Raw genomic sequence first — 20317 nt, 5'->3', positions numbered from 1 at the left:
GTCTAGCTTGTAGTTTTCTATATGTAAAAATTACCAAACTCACAGAAACTAAAAAATAATAGTAACCTTTCGAAAGTAGAAATTTTGAGCTTTAAAATCCTTTTTTTAAATTTAAATTTTGTTCATTTTTAACAAAGTTACAGCTGCTTGAATTTTGTCTATTTTTAAAGATAAATTTATATAGTGTTCCTTTAATTTTTGTGAAAAGTGTAGATTACTTAAAAAATTGGTAATTTGTCAGAGAAAAATTTCTAGTTTGTGAAAGTTAGTAATTAGGTAAAAATGAATTAATTTCTTTTGTAAACTGGTAATTAGTAAAAATAAATTCTTTATTATTAAAATAATTAATAAATGGTTTATCAAAAATAAATTACTATCTATTTGAAAATTAATAATTAGTGGAAAATAATTATTAATTTTTTTAATAATAAATAAATAGTCAGATAAATTACTTATATTTTAAAAATTATTAATTGGTTAAATATAAATAATTTAATTATTTATATTATTTATATTAATTATTTATATTATTTATATTATTTATATTTATAAGCAGTTAAATGTGGTTTAAAAAAGGTAATTATGAAGGAGAAGGGCTTCCTCACCGAATTGGCTAAAATTTTAATTTTGTGTATTTTGGTGTGTAAAACATGAATCTATAAGTTAAAATTGTCGCTCTCAATTAGGAAAAAAGTTATTAAGTACTAAAATTGATAGTTGCGTGGTTAGAACAGGTTTTATTAACCGTTCCTGTTTCTTATCGATTTCGCCATTAACTCGGCTAATTGTTCTTCCACAGATTTTGGAATTTTCGCCTCGACATAACGTATCATCTACTATCTATAATATACGATGCTATATTTTTATTATCCATTTGTCAATTCAATTAGAAAAAAAATTAAAATTCTTTATTTGAAGCACTTGTGAGTTTTACAGAAATGTCTCTCGTTATGTCTTGTATCTTTATCATTATGATATCGTTCAAAATTGCTACTCTTAGAAAATGTATGGATAAGCTTGATAGGACTTGCTATTTTATCTACGAATATGCAATTAACAGATCCAAACAGTTAAGTGACAAGTATATCGACAAAGGTAAAGTCTTATTTGCTTGAATCAACATGCTACACGTATGTATATCACGTAAGTATGACAACAGAATGGAGATTATTGGAAACGATCGGAAAAGAATATAAAAGATAAATCGCGGATTTATTTATGAATATTCTATATTAAACATAATTAAAATAAAGAAAACTGCACTTTGTAATTTTTAATAATATATTATAAAATCTAATATGTATATATGTATATATGTTTGAACTATCATAAAACAGTCATTTCATATAACTATTAGCAAGATTTTGAATTTATGTTTACCATTTATTGGTTCATCAAATATACTTACATATAGAAATATTGTTAAAAATATGTACCACATTGTAAGCTTCTGTCGACCATTTACCTGCAAAGGAGTAACATCAAAGTATAATTACATATCCAAAGATAAATAATTTTGAGTAGAGATGTATATATCTAAAATCTACTTACACGTAGGAGTTGATAATAATCTCGTTGATTGGAATGTGGCTTGGATCAGTCAACTCGCGAAACTGTAATATAATAATAAATCGATTAGAATTTTCGGAAACATCACTTCATACGATTCTTTCACACGATGACGGTTAATGTTAATTTCCGATTACCTTATTATTATGTTTCGCGTGTTCTATACTTGTCGTCATGACGAAACATCTGACCGAGACATTGCGCTTCTTGGCTACCTGTATCTCTTTCTCGAAGCTGGATCGGGATTGGTATTGTCTATAACTATACTTTTTCCTTGATTCAAGTATTGTTGGACTGCGGCAATGCACTTCTGCCAGCTGCCTAAAGTGTCTCTGTTGACGTATCCGTATTCCTTCAGATAATTCTTTGCAAAATGCGATTTTCCGGAGTCTGGACTGCCGACCATAAGTACCACCTGTTAATGGATATCTATAAGCACGAGGAAAGAGCGGGCCTCTGTTCACATTTGACGTTCACGATGATATTCGTGTTATGCACGATGCTTCTGTCGAAATCGAAGAATTACATGCCGGAAAAGTTTTACTTAGGTATTTATCATTAACCCTCAGGGTACGGACTGGGTTAGCGTAACCCGAGCGAATTTTGAAAGTAGCGCCATTTCAAAGGAAGTGAATGGTGGGGGTCCGTACCGGGGGGGGGGGGGAAATCTTTGAGGTAGCTACTATGTGAGCGCCAAGGGGCAGCGTCAGTCTACGCTTGGTGCTCAAGTTATACGATTTTGAAAATTGAACTCGGGTAGTCTACACCCAGTCCGTACGGAACGTTACAAAATCCGTGTTTTTCAAAAAAAAAAAAAATTTTTGTTTTTCGAGTATTTGCTGCAGTAGAGTATTCTGGTATGTATAATTTACTATTTTTAATATACTTTTGTGCATTCTAACCTCAAAATGATGCTCTGTAGCATACCAGCATAACGTATCCGTGCATGCATGTTATTTCTCGAAGAGTTGTGCTACTCTTAGCATAACTCTTCGTACGATGCGTCGAATAACGATTTCTAATATTTATTTTTACGATTTATCATTGCAGAGTTTTTTTGTGAAAATGGCATCGCGTCGGAGAACTCGGAGTGTTGCAGCTCTCGAAAAATTATACAGAGAAACCGAGGATGAGAGTGTAACTGAAAACGTACTTGTACTTGTAAAACTTTTTACAAGTGCCTAAGATGTGACAAGGCTATGTGCAAAGAATATGTAGCGAAAATATGCTGTGAATGCGGAAACACCGTGTAATTCTCTTTTTTTTTAATTTTATACAATAAAAATTTTATTTAATAATCAATTTTTGTTATTTATTTATATTATACTAATCAACAACATCCAAAAGAACTATTTTTACTTTAAGATATTTTTTTTTTTTTTGCGTTATTACGATAAATCAAGCAAGTAACGTTATATCGCTATCGCAAAAAAAACAGGTATTTTCATAGTTCAAAAAAAATATACTTTTTGGAATGGATCAAAAAACGAATTCAGCCATTTTAAAGAACAACTTTTTAGCTTTTAAACGCGACTTATAAAATGTCGATATCTTTCTTTTTCATAAAGTTATGCAATTTAAAAAAAAATATGAATTTTTATGAAAATTTTTTGAGAATCGTTGACATTTTCAAATGTATCTTTGTTTAAACAAATAATGTAATAAATCTATCAACGCCATTGTATTTTTGAGAAAATTTCCGATCCAAAAAAAAAAAATTGTTTCAATTGACAAATTACAGCCCGATATACAGTCAATCAAAGTCGTCGAGTTAGGCTAACCCATGTCCGTACGGAACGTAACTTTTTTATAGTCCGTACCCTGAGGGTTAAAAGAATACTTTGTATAATTCTCTTTTATGTTATTTTTTTATTTTTTCTCATTAGATCATGGTACCAGAGGAACAAACACATTTTTCCAGAGAGTAGATGGGAACCTTTTGATCCAACGAAAAGTTACGACAAGTATACAGTGTCGGATAAAAATAGGAAGAAAGATAAAATCTGACAAACTTAGATTCAACGAATTGTCCAATTTCGTTTAAAGGATTCAGATTCAAAGGACTGTGTTCGAGATTACGTTATCACGTTGCGCCATCTCATCAGATGGCAGCATCGATCGGGTATCGACAGACCGGATCGACGCGGCAGCTTGCGCAAGCACGGGCGCGCTCATCGCGAACTTCTCCCTCGCGCCAGTGTGAAAACATGTCCGCGCTGTGATCAGACGTACGACGACCACGCTGTGCGTTTCGCTAGTAGAACTGTATTACAGTGCCCATTGCAGTGATTGAAGCTGCCGAGAAGCTTTACTAACGTGTGAAGAGACCGCTCATCAGCTCTGGTGCATCAACACGACTACTCAGGCTCACACGTGCGCGAGTGCCGACCGCCACGTGTCTCACCGGCTCACGGGCCACTCACCACACCAAGACAATTAATATAATTGATCTTGCTCATCTTCAAACATTCACAGACTTCTCAATTCTACACCGCTCACGGATTCTCAGGTCAGATTGTATCTTTTTGACGTATTAAAGACGGCTCAGACTGTGGTCTGAGTTACACAAAAAATAAAGGACTAATTCGTTAACACCCTCCACGCGCGTCCTTCTCATCCCGCTTCCATCGCCGGGAATTATCAGCGATTTCGCGAACAGACTGTAAATATTAATAACCAGATAAATAACTTTGTTTCATCGTACAATTGATTCATTATACAACAGATTGTAATATATATATTACAAATATATTACATATATATATATATATATTTATCAACCTTTATTGGCGAACGTTCAATGGTTATCTACTTTATTACATTGCAATATTTCTACGTTGTCTTTATTATAATCTTACATACTAACGCAATTATGATACTACAATTTTATAATACAACAAATTAAAAATTCATGTATCCTCCGATACCTGTAGTGTCACTTCTGTTATCCTTATCCAGGGTTTTATTTTATCAGCTGACAAAATGGTATTTAATTATGGTATTAATGGTATTTTTGAGTAAGACTATATCCAGGTATATCCGTTACAACATATCTATTCTTTCGCAACACACGTGCAATTTGATATGGGCCTTTAAATTTTAGAAATAATTTTTTATTTACACCCGGTTTATGTTGCAGAAACTTTAATTAAGATTAAATCACCCTCTTTATATTTTGTTGGTTCCCAGATAGCCAAGCATTCCTTGGCATAAAAAGAAAATAGTGTTTGGCATAAGTTTTCCTTCAGTTGTCATCATATTGCTATCACCGGACAACAGTAATTTCGTTTAGAGCAACTTAAAAGCATTATGCAGACAACGATTACCTTACGCAAACAAGCGGAAAGCTTGTAGTATACTTATTGCCATAAAAGTTGCCACAATCTGTTGGCAACCGTTTTGGTGGCAATAAAAGTCGGCAATCCAATAGGCAAAATCGGAAGCCGCTTTCCTCAATATTGAAGGCAACTTAGCAGAGCAGTTTTAAGCAGATTGACAGCAACCTGCGGGCAACTTGGCTATCTGGGTTTCTTATGTCGTTTATTATATTGATTTTTATTGTATTCTTGTACCGCACGATTAACTATTTTTGCTGTATCTCTAGCTTTATTACGTTCTTGATCAATATTTTTATCAATTGCAATCAACTCATCTATATGTCGTCGAAGATCTTTATCTGATTGGTTTTTTTATCATAACCTAAAAATACCATACTAGGCGTAGCATTTATTGACTTATCCTTTAGGAAAATTTACTTAAAGTTTTTTAAAGTTACTTAAAGTATTTTAAAGTATTATAAAGTATACTAGCCGTAATAATAGTATACTAATAGTATAATAGTAGACTAATAGTATACTGACAGCCGAGCGTAAAGTTTTCTTTAAGTTATTAACCTCAATAAAAACTTTATAAGCAAGTCGCAAATATACTTTAAATTTACTTTTAACAAACGTAATACTTATAAATATACTTTAACTTTACTTTTTATAAAGGTAATACTTAAAACTGATTTTAACTTATGCGTGTTGTTTCAACCAGTATACTTAAAAAGACAAGTCCCCTTTTTCACCACACTTGCACCACACGAGACATTAAGAAATATTATATCATATATCCAATTCAAAATTTTATTACTCTTTTTAAACTGAATTTGTTTCTTAAGATAATTTTTGGAAAATTATATTTTTGCGCTGGTTATGACATATGTAGACTATATATAACACTTACATCAAATTAAGAAGTAGTCTACCACGTAAGGCAGTTGGCTCACGATCCAGAGGTCCCGAGTTCGAATCCCACCAAGGTAAGTGTGTTTTTCAAATACGAGAAAATATTTATAATCATAGACTGCATCTTAAGAAACAAATTTAGTTATAAAATAGTAATAAAATTTCGAAATAAATATTTTTTTTTTATTTCGGATGAATATCGGAAATCAGTGTCCTCTAGTATTAAGAGGACTGCAATCTTAAGTCTAGTGTCTCATGGTTAAAGGATATTCCTCTAGATTTTAAAATATCTTCTTGAGACCGTATTTCAGAATAAAATCCTCTAAAATCAAGCGGGAGCCACTAAATGACAGAATATTTTTTTTGGGGTGATTAATAGTAATTGCATGAGTTAACTTAAAGTAACCTTTAAAGTATATTATAGAAATACTTAAAGTTTGGTTCGAAATCACTTCTAGTTTATCAATAGTTTATCAATAGTATATCAATAGTAATTTCTTTGGTAAACTTTCTAGTTTATTTTAAGTTTTTTAAAGTAAATTTTCCTAAGGGATGAAAGGTATTATTTAAAATATATTGTACTCTATCAAGTTTTCTAGCCCAATCACTTAAATTATCAATAATTTTAGATAATGTTGATTTCAAAAATCTATTTACATGCACGTTCTACCGCGCCATTTGCCCAAGGTGAGGCAACCACTGTCATTATATGTTTAATACCATTTTCTTGTACAAACTGAGCAAATAAATTCGAAGAAAACGCTGTTCCACGATCACTAATTATCCTTTCTGGACATCCAAATAAATTATTTAAAGCTGTAAGATGTGCCACAGTGTGATCCGAAGATACTGTCTTACACGGATATAACCAGACAAATTTAGTATATGCATCCACAACTATCAGAATATACTTATATTTTTCCGCAGTTTCTTCTAAAGGACCAAAATGATCCACATCGTATGCATCGTATGTATCGTCGTATGCATAGGAACAGGTACAATATCGCTAAGCTCCATTTCTCCTTCCGTTTTTCCTGCAGCTATTGTGTTACTAAGGCATTTTATACAGTTTTCTATATATTGTTTAACTCTTATCTTCATACAAGTGAACCAATAGTACTTGAGAATTCCCTGAATAGTTTTGTCAATGCCAACATGACCCATTTCATCGTGATGAATTCTAGTGACATTATTTACCATATTATCTGGAACAACAATTAATTGTTTATCTTGATAGTTTCTAAAAACCAAGCCATTAATTAGTGAAAAATACTTATTTTCCTTTATCTCTAGCTCTGATGCAATTTCCTTTAATTTAGGATCAGTCAATTGTTTATACATTATTTCATCTTCTACTGACATATTATTAACGATCATCACATTTCGACTTAGAGAATCCACATGTACCATCTTTTTAGATATACGATGTATTAAGTCATACTGATAATTTTGTAAAAATAAACTCCACCTCGCGATTCGTGGATTAATATTAATTTTTTTCATCGCCATAACCAGAGATTTACAATCCGTTACAATTCTAAATCTAATACCCTGCAAATATACATGGAATCGCTCTACTGCCTTTACTATTGCTAGAGTTTCTAACTCAAAGCTGTGATAATTTCTTTCGCAATCAGTTGTTGATTTACTAAAATACGCTATCGGACCAAAATATCCTTCGCTCTGTTTCTGCAACAGTATCGCACCAAAACCATGACTACTCGCGTCTGTATGAAGCTCCGTTTCTGCTCTTGGATTATAAATTCGCAAAACCGGCGGAGATACTAACTCCCTTTTTAACTGCTCCAATGCACTTTTGCAATTAGTATCAAAATCGAATTGAACTCCTTTCTTGAGTAAGTTTTGTAAAGGCTTTGTTTTCAATGCAAAATCTTTAATAAATCTACGGAAAAAATTACATAAGCCTTAAAATCCTTGAAGTTCTCTTACATTACTGGGTGTTGGATAATCTAATATTGCTTGAACATGTCTCTTACTCATTGTGATGCCATCTCGTGTTACCAAGTAACCAAGGTATTCTATTTCATGTTTCAAAAATGAACACTTTGATAAATTTAACTCCAAACTGTATTTTTTAAGAATGATTAGAACCTGTTTCAAAATATCTAAATTTTCTTGAATATCAACCGTAGCAATTAATAAATCATCGATATATACTAATAATTTTCCATTCCTGATTAAATCGTGGAATAAACTTAATATGCGCTTTTGGAATTCAGCCGGCGATTCAGAGAAACCAAAAGGTAGCCTTGTATACCCATACTGCCCATTGTGTGTTGCAAATGCGAAATATTTGGTGAAATCAGGATGTATTGCGATTTGATGAAATCCATCCCTTAAATCCAATTTAGTGAAATACCTCTTTCCATATAATTTATCCAATTGATCATCGGTAATAGGGAAAGGGTACTTCTGCGGGTAAATTCTTTGGTTTAAAGGTCGGAGATCCACACACATTCTCCTCTTCCCATCCCTTTTTGGCACTAATACAACACGAGCATAATATGGAGATATGCTAGGCTTTATAATACTCCGTTTAAGTAAATCATCAATAATATTATCCAACTCCCTCTTTTCAATCTCTGACATTCGTCTAGGCGCATATCGAAATAATGAGTTATACTTTAAATGAACTTTAGCACAATAATCATCTTTTACAGGTTCAATCCTCAAACTGTCCACCGATTCAAAAACATTTATCTTGTTTTTTCAAAGCAAAAGGCATGTCCTGTTCTAAATTGTTACTAATATCATATTTACTTGGCTTTTTCATAATATCAATATTAAGAATGGTGTGAATAAATTCTACAGTTTCTTTGTCAACTTCAAACTGGTAACTACCATTTTGATAAATTAATTTCAAATTTGCATTTTGGAAAAATTGTCTACCCAGTAATAAATCATACTTCATGGTGCAATCCTCTACTATCAGAAAATTTACATAAAACCAAAACACCTACTAATCGCTCTAGCATTATTTGATCCTGTATTTTTCCTAAAATACCTATTGCAGTATTGTTAACACCTTTTAATTGAATATTGCTACTGACTTTTAACAATTCTTTTCCAACATAATACTCATCATAGACTGATTTTCTCATTAGACAAACAAAACTACCTGTATCAATTAGCGCTTCTAATCTAATATTCGGAATTGTAATACTCTGTACCGAAATACACGATTTGTCCTTATTACCCGTGTTGATATCACTCACGAAGACCGTTGAATCCGTCAAGGACGATCTCACATTCTCCGTTCCCGACTCGATCACATGGTTAGTGCGTGTTCCCGCATTGGTTCCTCTTTTCGGACACGCCGGGCTGATATGGCCTTCCTCGCCGCAATGAAAACACACCGTCTTCCTTTGTCTGCAATCCCTCGAGATATACCCTGGTCGTTTACAAGTGAAACACGTCCTCTCCGTTGAGTCCTGTCATGCTGTATCGCTTGTATCTGCGTTGTTTCTATTTAGAAATCGGCTATGACCTCTAAACCTGTATCAACTCTTCTCGGCACAGCGGAATCCTCCGTTATTCGACGAACATGTTCAATAAAGTCTGGGATGTTCGATATCCACGTACTTAGTACCAATTTTCTTAAAGTTGGCTCCTTTACACCATCCGCCAATAATTCAATTTTTTCCCAGCAAACACCAAATAAGTAGCGAACAAAATGATCAAGAAAACAATGATGTCGGGAAAGAAAAAAAACAAGAAGAAAAAGAAAATTAATTTTATAAATTTTAGAAAATTGTTTAAAATTGAATATAATTTAATAAAAAACGTTAATAAATGTAATTTTATTTTAATAAATGTAATTTAATAATTTCTTGACCGTTCTAAATGTGACATGTTTGTTAAGATAGAAATTGGTTCCACTTTTTTTTCTAATTTTTCGGAAAATAATTGACCGAATCTCAAAGAATTTTTTTTATAAAAAATGATTATATACGATAATTATATACGAAACTAGTTTTAAATAATAATTGTCATTTTAACAGGATATTAATATGTTCTATGACACATAAGTAACAGATTGGTGACATAAGTGACAGAAAATGGAAGAATTTATTCACAGTAAGTAAAAAAATTTATTAAAATTAAAATTATAATTTATTAAATTATAATTTATTAAATTATAATTTATTAAATTATAATTTATTAAAATTATAATATAACTCAAACACACACACATGCGCGCACACACACACACACACACACACACACACACACACACACACACACACACACTCGCACGTGTTTGCGCTCATACATCGTTGAAGGTTAATTATTATAGTGAATTTAATTATAACGAAAAATACGTGTATAATTAAGAAACGTGTGTAACATTTTATTTCTTTTATGAATATTTCTTAATCAACTATTTCAAAAATATATGGTTTGCACAAAAGTTTTTCTTCTTCTGCGGCTATTTTCTCTTCCGCGTCCGGTCGTCGCGAAAAATCGTTTTCGCCCGGCTCTTTGCCATCTTTTCGCTGTAACATAAACATAAATTGATTGTAGAAATATTAACTTTACTTGTTGAAATATTAAATAGACAGACTGTATACCAAGTACGCGTGGAACGAGACCGGCCGTGACTCTTTTACGCGACGCGACGAGTTGCGAGTACCCGAGATTTTGAATTTTCAATAAATGACTGAACGGATATGCATTACTTAATTAACTTTGAAATAACACGATTAATTGATTGATGATTAATTGAGATTAATTGATTGTACTTACGTAATGTTCCTAGTGGCACCATTCTTGTTGTTGCCGTTGTTGTCGGTGCTGCTTGTGCCGCTGATGATGATGTTGCCGTTGTTGTCGCTGCTGCTTCTGCCGCTGATGATGATGTTGCCGTTGTTGTCGGTCCTGCCTGTGCCGCTGATGATGGTAGTGGTTGGCGTGCTGGTGGTGGTGGTGGTGGTGGTGGTGGTGGTGGTGGTGGCGGCGGCGGCGGCGGCGGCTGAGTTACTGCAGCGAGTTTCCGCCGTAATTTAGAAATCTCAGCCTCCATTTTAATTATTTTTGCATCTCTCTCTGAGATGTTGTCGTCATTATCAACGACATCAACCTATAACGTGAAAAACGTTAAATGTTATCTCGTTAAATGTTATAAATATAAATGTATACTTACATTCATCATATTGAAGCCAAATCGAGAGATGCGGAGACTTGTATTGGACAGGCCACTTCTTCTTCTTCGTATTTTTCGCGATAGTATTGTTTTCCACGGTTGCAATATGCACAACTTCCCTTCTTATAAAATCGATAGTACGTATTATCAATATATGATTATCGAACTAGGATTATCGACTGAAATATTTATGGTATTATCATCATCTATTTGGTTAATGGTCGTGGATGCGTAAATAAAACGATCGCGCGATCAAAGAGAATTAAAAAGGATAAGCAAATGAGCAAGTATTTCGATTTGGTAAGAATAAGGAATAAAAATCTTAGAATTAAAAATCAAACGTATGAATAAGGGGCATAAAGCCGTAACAAAGTGTTCGTGTCAGTTTCTGTGCATATATTTCTTCTATATTTTATATAAAATAATTCCATATAGTCTTGCAAACCTTAAACTGTATTTTTTTAAGGATATATTTTATGACATCGAATTTAGCAGAGTAATTGATGTCCTACAAGGACACGAAGATGTTGTGTCGTGTCTAGTGTAGAGTTCTACTCATCGAGTGATTATATCTGGATCGTGGGATTGCACTGCAAAAGTTTGGCATGAATACACTTTTGGGTCAAAAATTAAACCAGCGGAGTGTTTCATCGCGCAATTAGATCATAATTCTAAAGTAACTTGTATTAATATATCTTGGTAAAGTATCGCTTTTATATATGTTATTGTAGTGCAATAAATATATAAATTTTGAATAAATTCTTGTACTGATTACAGAGACGACAGTATGTTGGTATCTGGTACAGAAGATGGCGAATTGTGTTTATGGAGCATGAATAATTACAATTTACAATCTACTACTAAAGGTAAATATTTTTGTCTTTTCTTCAAGCTATCAATTGTAAAAAATTGCAACAAGATATAAATTTACGCAAGTTTTACATCTTTATTTATTTAATCATTTGTTATTGTGTGTTTGTGATATACAACCGTGTTTGTGTGCCTTAAGTTATGTAATATATATTGACCATATAAATGAGAACGATTATAGCATTATATTAAAAAATCTTATACAAAACTTGAATTCTCTGATAAATGTCAAAATGAGCAGATATTTTTCAAACAATTAACTAATAGTATCTATGTTTTATATGTTTCATATAAATTTATATACTACGTTTACGCGAGCGTTACTTCTGTAACTTCAATAATTCAATCGATTACGCGGAGTATTCGTAAATTCGTAGGTATATGAACCTTTAATTGCGTGTAAAGTTGGCTCTAATCAACCAAATTTTTCATATATTGGGTGTACAACTTAATTCGGTCCGTTTTTTTGCTTGAAAAACGCATTTATTTGAACGATAAAATGAATTAATACCTTATTCAAAGTACTGTCCATCGCTAGCCACTACTTTTTCCCATCTTTCTGGCAATTTATGGATTCCGTCGCGGAAGAAGCGTTCATCTTTTGAAGCCAAGAATGAATCGAGCCAATTTTTGATACCCTGTTCTGAAGTGAAGCGTATTCCAGTCAAAGCGTTCTGCATCGTTCGAAACAAATGGTAGTCGGAAGGGGCAAGGTCTGGGCTATAAGGCGGGTGAGCCAGAACTTCCCATCCGATATTTTCCAAATAGTTTTTAACCGGAACAGCAACATGAGGCCGAGCGTTGTCATGGTGAAAGATTATGGATTCGTGTCTGGTCACATATTCTGGACGTTTTTCGGCTATAGCTCGCTTTAAACGGATCAATTGTTGCCTGTAGAAGTCTCCCGTGATGGTTTGACCAGGTTTTAGCAGCTCATAGTGGATCACACTTTTCTGATCCCACCAAATACAGAGCATTACCTTGGCACCATGGATATTCGGCTTTGGCGTTGATGTTCCCGGTTGGCCGGGCTTTACATACGACTTTTTGCGTTTCGGGTTGTCATAGTGAATCCATTTTTCGTCCCCGGTAATGATTCGATGCAGAAAAGACTTCTTTTTGTACCGTTCAAGCAACATTTCGGACATGCAAAATCGTCGTTCGATATCTCTCGGTTTCAATTCATATGGGACCCAATTTCCTTGCTTTTGGATGTATCCCGCGGCTTTGAGTCGTTTCGAAATAGCTTGTTGAGTAACTTCCAATGTTTTTGCGAGCTCTTCTTGCGTTTGACACGAATCTTGATCAAGTAATGTTTTTAATTCTTCATCTTCAAACTTTTTCGGTTGACCCGAACGCTCTTTGTCTTCAACACTAAAATCACCACTTTTAAATCGTCGAAACCATTCTCTGCAAGATTTATCCGATGGTGCAGATTCACTATACACTTCCACCAGCATTCGATGCGCTTCAGCTGCACTTTTCTTCCAATTGAAACAGAAAATCAAAACTTCCCGCAAATGGTGCTTATTTGAAACGAAACTCGACATTTTCAACGCAGTAAAAATAAAACTTGTTGTGCAAAACTCAAAGGCTTGTAAATAATATTTGGTTGACAGATGTTGACACTTTACGATACAGCAAAAATCAGCTGTCGCCGTCAACCATTTATAGCACCTAGAGCCATCTTTTGAAAACGGACCGAACTAAGTTGTACACCCAATATTTATATTATATGAACTCCCCCGACGGGTCCCTACCTTGCCGAAGCCTCGGGGTGGGCGTGCGTGGTTTGCGGGACGCGGGGGACGACGAGACCGCTCGACGGACCCGGTGTTCTCGGGGGCTGCGGGTGGCCGCCCTTTCTTAAGGGCGCGCACGGGGATCACCCGCTCAGGGGTGTAGCCGGGCGCGCCCGACCAAAAGGAACCCCCCAAGCCAAGGTGTGAGCAACCGTGCTGATGGCTGTGTGGCGCAGGGGGTGCTGCGTCGCAAACGGTGCCTCCCGGAAACCGGGCGACCTCCGGGAGTAACCCCTTCGGGGGGAGCCAAGCCCTGGGCATTCGCGGCTCTGCCTGGGTGACATCGCGCGACCGCGGTACTCGTGGGAATCAAAATGTGTGCCAATAAAACCAAAGAGTATGAGGAAGTCCTCCAGGGCGTAGCTACCTTAGGGAGCGAGCGACCAGAGGATACTAGACCGGGCAGCTTGGGGAAGGAGCCGAATGAGGCCCAACCCCAAGATGGTCAAAACCGGAAGAGATACAGTGGAGCGGCACGCCGTCGCTACAAGAAACAGATGCAGACGGAGGGGAGAAGCGGTGCTGAAAAGCCCGCTCCAGAACCGAAATCTGCGCCTGCAGCAGTGCAGGAGACGAGGGAGCGAGTATCCGCTGGGTCGTGCAAACGGCTCAGATCGGAACAGAGCACACCCAGTCCTTCCAGCACTGCACAGCTGGGCAAAAGGCCTAAGATCGCTGTAGATCAGAGGACTTTTGCCAACATCCGGCCTAGTTAGGGTGGCCATGGTTCCCATGGAGTATCCCGAACGAAAACTGGACGACCAAGAGGCTGCTCTCTTGAAGGAAAAGGTGAGGGAAAGTATCCTTAGCATTGCGAGGGGTACTAAAGCTCCCACCTTCAAGGGCACCTCAGATAGGGACGGTGCAGAGTTATCTTTAACTGCACCGACCCAGAAACCGAAGGGTGGCTTCGAGGCCTAACTTCGGTAATAGATTTGAACGGGGTCCGGTTACGTGCGGTGCGACTTGATGAACTGCCTAGGCGGCATCGAGTTGTAGTGCACGTGGAGGACCCCAAGATGCCTGTCAAGGAAGCGATAGAGCTACTTGACAGGCAAAACGAGGGACTCCAAGCCGCGGACTGGGTAGTTGCGAGGGGCAGCGAGAGTAGGGATGCTACGAGCACCCACTTTGCTGCCCTTATTGGGGAGGGAGCGTTGAGGGCTCTTAAAGCGCTCAACTTCAAACCCTTCTGCGGATTCGGCCAGGCGACGATTAAGTTGCCTGGAAGTGATCGCGGAGGGGCAACAAGTAAGAAGGAGGACAAGACGGGTACTGCCTAAAAATGACAGACTCGAATATCCTCTTCATTCAAATCAACTTGCATCACAGCAAAAGCGCCTCGGCGGTACTAGCCAGGTGCGCAGCTGAGATGCACACAAAGCACTTATTCCTCATCCAGGAACCGTGGCTCATTAAGGGACACATTAGGGGTCTGGGTGAGTGTGGCAAATTATTCAAAGCCGACAATGCAGAACGACCAAGGGCCTGCATTGTGACAAAAGGACTAGACGCTTGTCTATTGCCACAATTCAGTGACGGCGACTTGGTCGCCGTAAAACTGAAACTTAAAATGGACAACGGGGGGGTCAGAGATCTGATAGTAGGGTTGTTTATATGCCCTACAATTCAGAAGAACTGCCTCCCCAGAGAAACATAGTAGAGTTAGTGGCTTATGCGAAGGAAAGAGGCCTAGAACTACTCTTGGGGTGCGACGCGAACTCACACCATCTGGTGTGGGGAAGCACCGACATAAACCCAAGAGGGGAAAGCCTACTTAACTTTGTTATGAACACTGACTTACAAATCCTGAATAGAGGAACGGAACCTACCTTCCTGGACTCTAGAAGACAGGAAGTGATAGATATCACACTGTGCACAAGGGGCGTGATGGACCTGGTGGTGGGATGGAGGGTCTCAAATGAACCTTCAGGTTCCGACCACAGACAGATCCGTTTCGACCTTGTGAGAGTACAAAAAGACGAACAATGGGGGAGAAACCCCAGGAAAACAAACTGGGAGGGCTTTAAAGCTGACTTAACTAGCCGGCTAAAAAATGCACCGACCAGATTTCACACAAAGGAGGACCTGGAGGCAGCATCAGACTTTATGAGTGATGCCATCAGGGAATCCTTTGAAATGAACTGCCCATTGAAACTAAAAAATGCTTCGGCCAGGGTCTCGCGGTGGAACAAGGAGCTATCGGGACTCAGGGCTGAGGTAAGAAGACTCTTCAATAGGGCCAAAAATGTAAATACGCCGGGAGCCTGGGAAAACTACAGGAACGCTCAGCGAAGCTACAAAAAGGCGATAGTCAATGCGAAAAAGATGGGGTGGAGAAACTTCTGCGAGGGAATCGAGAGTGCCCCAGAAGCATCCAGACTCTGCAAAATCCTCTGCAAGGAGAGTAACCCACAGTGGAGCTGCCTTAAGCTCCCTAGTGGGGAATTCACTGAAACAACTGAGGAGACTCTGAACCATCTTATGGAAGTTCACTTCCCGGGATTTCTGAAGTCTTCCTCAGCCATGGAAAGCCAAAAACAACCTAGGGCTACCTATAAGCCCAGAGCATGGGCGTTGGCAGCAAAAGTGGTCTACCCACAAGCAGTGGAGTGGGCGGTTCGCTCCTTTGAGCCTTATAAGGCTCCGGGACCGGACGGCATACACCCCATACTTCTACAGGAGCGGCTGAGAGCAATGATAGGCCCACTGACTAAAATTTTTAGGGCAAGCATTGCTCTAAGACATGTCCCTTAAGCATGGAGAGCCACCAAAGTGATATTTATACCTAAACCCGGCAGAAACGGGCATATCAAGGCTAAAGATTATAGACCTATCAGCCTAACATCCTTCCTATTGAAGACCCTGGAGAGACTGATTGATAGGTTTCTCAAGAACGGGCCATTAGCGGACCACCCTCTGGCCAGTGCTCAATATGCTTACAGGGAGGGCAGGTCCACAGAGACTGCCCTACATCACCTGATGGGCAAGATAGAGACGCAGCTAGAGGCGAAAGGATATGCTATTGGAACCTTCTTAGACATCGAAGGGGCTTTTAATAGCACCTCGAACACAGCTATTAGGGAAGCATTGATCAGACACGGAGTCCCGGAACCGCTAGTGGATTGGGTGGAGAATATGCTGGCGGGGAGGAACCTAACGGTCATGCACAACAACACTATAGTTAGTGGCAAACCAGGCAAGGGGTGCCCGCAGGGAGGGGTTCTATCCCCCTTGCTGTGGTGCCTCGTAGTCAATGATCTTTTAATGAAACTACAAAGAAAGGGCTTCCTGACCTATGGGTATGCGGATGACATAGCTATAGTGATCACAGGACCCTTTCTAAGCACTTTAAGGGATCGAATGAACGATGCCTTAAAAATCGTACAAAAGTGGTGCAAAGCCAAAGGTCTAATGGTCAATCCATCAAAAACCAGTATAATGGTCTTCACCAGGAAATACAAACCAGAACCTATTGAGCCTCTTAAGCTCTGGGGGAAGGTAATCCCGTTCACAACATCAGTTAAGTATTTGGGCCTGTTTATAGACACCAAACTCAGCTGGAAAGTACACCTTGCAGAAAGCAGGAAGAAATTCTACTCGTGCATGTGGATGTGTAGAAGAGCCATGAGCAAGTCTTGGGGCATCAGAGCTAGTATAGCCTTATGGCTATACAGAGCGGTGCTGTTGCCAAGGTTGCTCTATGCGTCTGTGATCTGGTGGCCCAGGACAAGAAAAGTGGAGGCAAAGAACCTTCTGAAAAGCCTACAAGGTAGTTACCTAAGGGCTGCAGTAGGGGCTATGAAGACCACACCCACGGAGGCGCTAGAAACTGCACTCTGTATGCCTCCACTAGATCTTGCCGTGGAACATGCAGCCAGGAGCACAGCATACAGATTAAAGTGTCAGGGAGAATGGAGGAACACAGGTCTGGGACACACAAGGCTCGACCTACTCTAGAAAAACCCTTTCACTCTAAAACAAGATAGAACCCTAAGGAAATACCAGTTGGTAAAACACTTCACGATACGTATACCAACTAGAAAAGAATGGACGGACCCGAAGGGAGTCAGGGATTCCAATGTGGATCTATGGTTCACTGACGGGTCAGGCATCAACAACCGCTTTGGAGCGGGATTCTATGGACCGAAGGATGACCACAGGGAAAGTATTCCTGTGGGAAGCCACTCAACAGTTTTTACAGCTGAGATACTGGCTATCCTGAAGTGCACGAAACACCTCCTAAGCAACAACACAAGGGGAAGAAAGATAAATATCTGCTCAGACAGCAGAGCAGCTATACTAGCGCTGGCAAAAACAACCACCAAATCAGCACTGGTTTGGGATTGCATGCTGGCGCTGGAGAGACTAAGTGGACTAAATAAAGTCACCTTAGTTTGGGTACCTGGGCATCAAGGAGTACCCGGAAACGAGACCGCAGACTTACTGGCTAAGAAGGGAGCAAGTGAAGCACCATCTGACCAGGTAGCGGGAATACCCTTTGCAGTAGGAAAGGAAATCATCAAAAGCTACCTGAAAAAGGAGCACTTGACCAGGTGGGAAAAATTAAAAACCTGCCGCCAGGCCAAGACCTTGATGAAAAACTGCAGACCAGGAAGAGCTAAAGAACTACTGGCGCTGAGCAAACAAAAACTGAGAGTGGCGGTGGGGCTGCTCACTGGCCACTCCGCCCTACTCAGAGCGCACCTATTCAACCTCGGACTCGCGGAACAAAAAGAGTGCCGCCTATGCGGGGACGAGAAAGAAGATAACGTGCATATACTGTGCCATTGTCCGGCACTTATATGCAAAAGATATAAAACCTGGGGACAAGTGTACCTAAGTCCCCAGGATCTGGAAAGTGCTAGGGTTATAGATCTAATAAACCTGGTACAAGGCTCAAGACTGACCTTAGAAACCTAGCAGGAAAAAGAGTGGGGAGGCACAAAGGATCAGTAAGATCTAGGTGCCGTCGGGGGCCCCAGTGGAACCACCCACTATTCTACTACTACTACTACTACTATATTATATGAAACATATGTTTTACTTTACTTTTCATTTTAGAATTATCTTATGTAAACTGAAAAATTATCAAAAGTGTAATACATTATTAAAATCTTGTTTATTGCAATTATACTTAAAGAAATAGGAAATTCTTGTAAAATTATATGTCAACAACTATATTACAGATTTTTAATTGTGATTTCAAAATTTGAAAAAGTTATAGCAAACACGGACATTTCTAAATAAATTCAAAAATTTTTTTAAAAAGAACTTTTTTACCGATTATCGCCAAATTCAATACCAACCTTCCTTAAATGATACTCTATCAATTAAAAAAAAATTCAGCCCGTTATCTCAAAATTTGCAAAAGTTATAGCAAACACAAACATTTCTAAAAAAATTCAAATTAAAAGAACCTCTTTACCGATCATCGCCAAATTCAATACCAACCTTCCTTGAACGATACTCTATCGATTAAAAAAAAAACAGCCCGATATCTCAATATTTGCGGAAGTTAGAGCAACCACGGACATTTTTAAAAAAATTCAAAATTTTTTTAAAAAAGAACCTCTTTACCGATCATCGCCAAATTCAATACCAACCTTCCTTGAATGATACTCTATCGATTAAAAAAAAACAGCCCGATATCTCAATATTTGCGGAAGTTAGAGCAACCACAACATCAAATGTGCACATACACACACACACACACACACACATACACACACGCATACGGACTTTTTTTTTAGGCGATATTTCGACGTTTTACAACAATCTGAACATATTGGCAGAAAAAACTCAAAAACCAATCTCTTCGTTGGTTTCTTCCACCCCTGTTTCATATATAACTTTTTTAAATTTGGTTGACTAAACCCAACTTAAACGCAATTGAAGGTTCATATACAAAATTCACGAAAACAAAGCTTCCTCTATGAGGAAGCAATATAATTGATATATAACCTGGGAGTAACAGATTATATAACAGGTGTTATACTGGAGTTGTATAACAGTTATATAACTTTACATTATTACTATAATATAACTAGGTTATAAAACTATTACGTTGCACCGTTATTTATATGTTATAATAAATGCACATTAATACAACTGTAATATATGCGTGTTATACAACAACGGTTGCGTTGATATTATATAAATATTATATAACATAATTTCAATTACCGCCGGAATTATATAACCTCGATAGCATGCGCCATAGCGGCGCACGCAAGTTCGCGGTCTCTCCGCTTCTGCTAGTGCCATCGTGCCACGATCGTGACGATACATTTAGAAGACCGCGCCCGTCCGTGGGAAATCGTGAACCGCGTTCGCGGGTGTCTCGTGTGCGCGACGGCCCGTCGCTCGTGAAAGGACGCGACGCCGGCGAGAGACGGTCGAGGACGTGCCTTTGATTCGCCCTCGTACGAGAGATAACTTGATCGAGCTATTATAGGTTAGAACACGTGTGCACATTAGGAGGTACTTTCCGTTTCACGCACGATGCGCATAATGCATTATTTATCCTTGTTATTCATCAAGTGTTAATAAACAAGGATAAATGATGCATTATGCGCATCATGCGTGAAACGGAAAATACCCTAAGGGTCGGTCTACAATCAGTCGTACAGTTGTATGTCGGAGGGTATTTTCCGTTTCACGCACGATGCGCATAATGCATC

At 38.0% G+C, this 20317-nt stretch overlaps 2 long non-coding RNA genes across 2 annotated transcripts; one reads left to right on the top strand and one right to left on the bottom strand.

The window, feature by feature from the left end:
- Nucleotides 1-1263: 1263 nt before the first annotated feature.
- Nucleotides 1264-2081, bottom strand: LOC139786816 (uncharacterized). The gene is made up of 3 exons (XR_011722426.1): nucleotides 1707-2081; nucleotides 1552-1613; nucleotides 1264-1465 (listed from the first exon to the last, which is right to left on the bottom strand). It is a non-coding gene; the product is annotated as an uncharacterized lncRNA (long non-coding RNA).
- Nucleotides 2082-2233: 152 nt separating this feature from the next.
- Nucleotides 2234-2867, top strand: LOC139786815 (uncharacterized). The gene is made up of 2 exons (XR_011722425.1): nucleotides 2234-2426; nucleotides 2620-2867. It is a non-coding gene; the product is annotated as an uncharacterized lncRNA (long non-coding RNA).
- Nucleotides 2868-20317: the final 17450 nt, after the last annotated feature.

Source organism: Temnothorax nylanderi, unplaced genomic scaffold (genome assembly GCF_030848795.1).
Source record: "Temnothorax nylanderi isolate EJ_2023f unplaced genomic scaffold, tnyl_v1.0 TNYL_tig1155_pilon, whole genome shotgun sequence".
NCBI classification, from domain to species: Eukaryota; Metazoa; Arthropoda; class Insecta; order Hymenoptera; family Formicidae; genus Temnothorax; species Temnothorax nylanderi.
Note: the sequence above shows the minus strand (reverse complement) of the source record. Positions and strands in the feature narration are given on the sequence as shown.